Genomic DNA, 5526 nt, shown 5'->3' on the forward strand with positions numbered 1-5526 from the left:
GGTCCCTGGTTCACGCCTGGGTATGGGCGAGGGGACGGTCTAAAGTTATACTGTTACATGTACATACATACTGCTGGCTTTTCAAATCACATCACCAGTTTCAAATGAAGCCATCTCCTACCAGGTCAAGTTGTTTGCATCTCACACATTATCTCGTGCCCATCATTTGAATTGCTTGAGTAAAGTGGGTTGTGGCTCTTTCCAGAGGTCAACTACAAGAGGGCGTGACTGCATTTTAGAAACGTGCAGTGACCATTTTAGAAAGTGCAGTGACCATTCTATGACCTAAACGAGCGCGGTGGGGTCTCATGTTGAGCCCCCCTCTGCTAAAAAAACATCTCTGCTGAGGAGGCAGGGATTGACAAGACCAACATTGACAATGTGTGTGCCTGTGGGAATCGGTTTTTGTTTTTAGCCCAGGAGACGAGTCCAGCATCTGTGTCTAACGACTGAAAATGAGTGACTTCCTGCTGAATACATTTAAAGCGATTGTCCACTCAAGATGAAAGTTTTTGATTTTCTAAGGCACAAAATAAGTCTACAATCGAGATATAAAGTCATGGGATAAAATAATATACTTACCCGTTTGTGTCTTCTTCAGATCATTCTTCTGCATTCCCATTGTTGGTAACATTTAGATCAACCCAGCTGATTTCAAACTGTGGCTCCAGGGTGGAAGTACCTGCCATGGCCACAAGGTTCCTCTCCCTCACTCTCCTTGGCCATTTTCCTTCTCACAAAAGATTCCTGAGAATCTTTTTAGTAGAGGTGGCACTTGTTTGCATGTTAAATGACGAGACAGAGGCATTGATGCGAGAAACCAGTCTTGTTCAGTACATCACAACACATCCGGGTGTCTCAAGCACCCCGGTAAAACACAAGAGTTGCAGTAATGAATATTTACCAACAGATGGCATCACTGAGCCATCTTACACCCATAACAGTGCTGACTTCTTGACTCCACCATCAGGAGCAGGTGAGTGTTCAGATCCAAGACAGGAACCACCAAACTGTAAGCATTTAACTATAAGTTCTACACCTGTTGTATTCCGCGCACGTGACAAATAACATTTGATTCGATGGTGACAGACGTCTCTTCTTCTGTAAACTCTTTAAATACTACTATTTGATCGATCCATAACTGCTAATTTCTCTCAATACGCAGAAATAAATCAATCGTATTTCTCCACTCATATTCATGTATAATTTTACTCCAAAAGAATGCTTACTTTTGCAAGGGTTAATATTATCTGAGGCTACAGTATGTGAGAGATTATGGTCTGTCCAGATTTCAGTTAGAGGCTATGAGAGACAGCTGGTCTTTTTATTTTTTTAATCTTTATTGCACCAGGCAAGTCAGTTAAGTACAAATTCTTATTTTCAATGACGGCCTAGGAACAGTGGGTTAACAGCCTGTTCAGGGGCTCGGGGATTTGAACTTGCAACCTTCCGGTTACTAGTCCAATGCTCTAACCACTAGGCTACCCTGCCGCCTCTACGCTCTAACCACTAGGCTACCCTGCCGCCTCTACGCTCTAACCACTAGGCTACCCTGCCGCCTCTACGCTCTAACCACTAGGCTACCCTGCCGCCCCACCCTGGTTTTCTGAGTGTGTAAACTGGCTGAGTTTTATTTTAGGACATGCACAATTTCCAGCGAGCTAATATAGTTTAAGATTGGGACATTAAGTTTACAACATTAGAAAACTAAAATGCAACAGGATCATATAGACTGAACAAAAAATATAAATGTAACAAGCAACTTCCACAGATTTGACTGATTTACAGTTCATTTAAGAAAGTCTGTCAATTTAAATAAATTCATTAGGTCCTAATCTATGGATTTCACATGACTGGGAATACAGATATGAATCTGTTGGTCACAGATACCTTAAAGAAAAGGTAGGGGTGTGGATCAGATAACCAGTCAGTATCTGGTGTGACCATTTGCCTCATGCAGCACGACACATTTCCTTCGCATTGATCAGGCTGTTATTGAGGCCTGTGGAATCGTACACGTCGACCCAGAGCATACCAAACATACTCAATGGGTTACATGTCTAGTGGTATGCAGGCGATGGAAGAACTGGGACATTTTCATCTTCCAGGAATTGTGTACAGATCCTTGCGACATGGGGCCGTGCATTATCATGCTGAAACATGATGTGATGGCGGGTGGATGAATGGCACAACAATGGGCTTCAGGATCTCATCACGGTATCTCTGAGCATTCAAATTGGCATCGATAAAATGCAATTGTGTTTGTTGTCTGTAGCTTATGACCCCGCCCACACCATAACCCCACCGCCACCATGGGGCACTGTGTTCACAAACCACTCGCCCACACCATAACCCCACCTCCACCATGGGGCACCGTGTTCACAAACCACTCGCCCACACCATAACCCCACCTCCACCATGGGGCACCGTGTTCACAAACCACTCACCCACACCATAACCCCACCTCCACCATGGGGCACCGTGTTCACAAACCACTCGCCCACACCATAACCCCACCGCCACCATGGGGCACCGTGTTCACAAACCACTCGCCCACACCATAACCCCACCGCCACCATGGGGCACCGTGTTCACAAACCACTCGCCCACACAACACCATACACGTGGTCTGTGGTTGTGAGGCTGGTTGGCGTTAGAGGCAGCTTATGGTAGATAAACTAATATTAAATTATCTGGCAACAGCTCTGGTGGACCTTCCTGCAGTCAGCATGCCAATTGCACGCTCCCTCAACTTTAGACATCTGTGGTATTGTGTTGTGTGACAAAACTGCACATTTTAGAGCAGCCATTTATTGTCCCCAGCACAAGGTACACCTGTGTAATTATCATGCTGTTTTATCAGCTTCTTGATATGCCACGCCTGTCAGGTGGATGGATTATCTTGACAAAGGAGAAATGCTCACTAACAGGGATGTAAACAAATTTGTGTACAACATTTGAGAGAAATAAGCTTTTCTGTGTATGGAACATTTCTGGGATCTATTATTTCAGCTCATGAAACATAGGGCCAACAACATTTTACATTTGTATTTTTGTTCATTATGTCAGAATTGGGCCTATCTGTCTATCTATCTATCTGTCCGTCCATCCGTCCGTCAGTCAGTCCTATCTCTCTAAAGAAGGTCCTCGTCCTTCCCTTTCACCATTTCCCACCACTGTGCTCGTGTGGCAAAGAAGTCCTCTAGCTGAACTACTTCCTGTACTGACTAACTACTCTATCATCTTCTAGAAGGGTTCCTATCTCTCTAAAGAAGTCCTGTAGCTGAACTGCTTCATGTACTGACTAACTACTCTATCATCTTCTAGAAGGGTTCCTATCTCTCTAAAGAAGTCCTGTAGCTGAACTGCTTCCTGTACTGACTAACTACTCGATCATCTTCTAGAAGGGTTCCTATCTCTCTAAAGACGTCCTCTAGCTGAACTGCTTCATGTACTGACTAACTACTCGATCATCTTCTAGAAGGGTTCCTATCTCTCTAAAGAAGTCCTGTAGCTGAACTACTGACTAACTACTCTATCATCTTCTAGAAGGGTTCCTATCTCTCTAAAGAAGTCCTCTAGCTGAACTGCTTCATGTACTGACTAACTACTCTATCATCTTCTAGAAGGGTTCCTATCTCTCTAAAGAAGTCCTCTAGCTGAACTACTGACTAACTACTCGATCATCTTCTAGAAGGGTTCCTATCTCTCTAAAGAAGTCCTGTAGCTGAACTACTTCCTGTACTGACTAACTACTCGATCATCTTCTAGAAGGGTTCCTATCTCTCTAAAGAAGTCCTCTAGCTGAACTACTGACTAACTACTCTATCATCTTCTAGAAGGGTTCCTATCTCTCTAAAGAAGTCCTCTAGCTGAACTGCTTCATGTACTGACTAACTACTCTATCATCTTCTAGAAGGGTTCCTATCTCTCTAAAGAAGTCCTCTAGCTGAACTACTGACTAACTACTCGATCATCTTCTAGAAGGGTTCCTATCTCTCTAAAGAAGTCCTGTAGCTGAACTACTTCCTGTACTGACTAACTACTCTATCATCTTCTAGAAGGGTTCCTATCTCTCTAAAGAAGTCCTGTAGCTGAACTGCTTCCTGTACTGACTAACTACTCTATCATCTTCTAGAAGGGTTCCTATCTCTCTAAAGAAGTCCTGTAGCTGAACTGCTTCCTGTACTGACTAACTACTCGATCATCCTCTAAAAGGGAGGATGATAGAGTAGTGATCTGAGAAGAAAGCAGGGGTTATTCTAGCATCAGTTGGGGGACAGTCCCGGGTAAACAGATAGTCGATGCGAGAGGTTCTGGTGCCGTCACCACTGGTCCAGGTGAAGCCCTCCTCTCTTGGATGCAGGGTTTTAAAAGTCAGTCAGTCAGTTTAAATTCCCTGCAACAACCCTTGCCAATAAAACACTTGACCTATCTACCTTAAAATCCTCTCCTGCCCCCCGTACACCAAAATATGCTCTGTTTGCTTTCCACCAAATAGCAAAGCTAATGTTTTAAAAATATTGGTGGAAATAACCACTTTTGACGGTAACCAACAACCAAATTCACCTGGTCATTCTGCCGCCAATTGGAAATGATAAATAAAATCAGATTAAGAGTTAAGTTGGAAGAATAACCTATCAAATAAGTACACATTCTGTGAAATTTGGAGATAATTGTTTTGCCAGAAATTATTACCTTACATAAAATATATGTGGAAGCACTGCTGCCACAAATTAACTGGAGTACCCTGTAATGGCCACCTGGTGGCACCAGAGATCCATTTAGTTTCTTAAGGTGTGAAGTCTGGGGGGTTGGGAACGTGGTCAGAACACCAGGGCTTGTATCGTTTATTTCTAGATTAAATACATTTACTGGTATGAACCATTACGAAAGTAAAGATGACAACGCACAGTAAAGGGACGGCTTGTGTATTTAGTGCTCTTTCTCGTGAAACTTACATGCAACTCTGCAGTTTTAAAATAGCCACAGGTGGTCAGTCTAAATACAGAAGTTGAGAAATCCGAGTTGAACAAGTCATGGAAATATTGTTGACGAGAAACTTCTACGCTGTCCATACAGAACTCCTAAAAGCGATTTTACCAGCCTCCATTTTGAGGGAATCAGGAAGTGTGATTTTACCAGCCAATTTGAGGGAATCGGGAAGTGTGATTTTTAGCATATGACAGCAATCACCAACCTGTTGAATGATAGTAAGAGTGAAATGAAGTGATTGCTTCTCACTTTCTTAACAAGGTCGTTGGTTGATTAAATTAGGCCTACGTGTAGTATTTTACACAAACAAAAACATGGAAACAGGTAACGCAGAGATAGTCACTACTTTACTGTTTAACGGCTACTATCCCACAACTATGAATAGTCACTACTTCTCCGTTTAAAGGCTATCATCCTACAACTGTAATACATTACTGCTACACTAGACTACATTTTAACATTAGTCTGTGTTTTTTTTATTTTTACTTTTAAAGTCCTTCGACTACAATAAAAATACGTTCACAGCTGAAG

Source organism: Oncorhynchus masou, unplaced genomic scaffold, assembly GCF_036934945.1.
Source record: "Oncorhynchus masou masou isolate Uvic2021 unplaced genomic scaffold, UVic_Omas_1.1 unplaced_scaffold_2135, whole genome shotgun sequence".
NCBI classification, from domain to species: domain Eukaryota; kingdom Metazoa; phylum Chordata; class Actinopteri; order Salmoniformes; family Salmonidae; genus Oncorhynchus; species Oncorhynchus masou.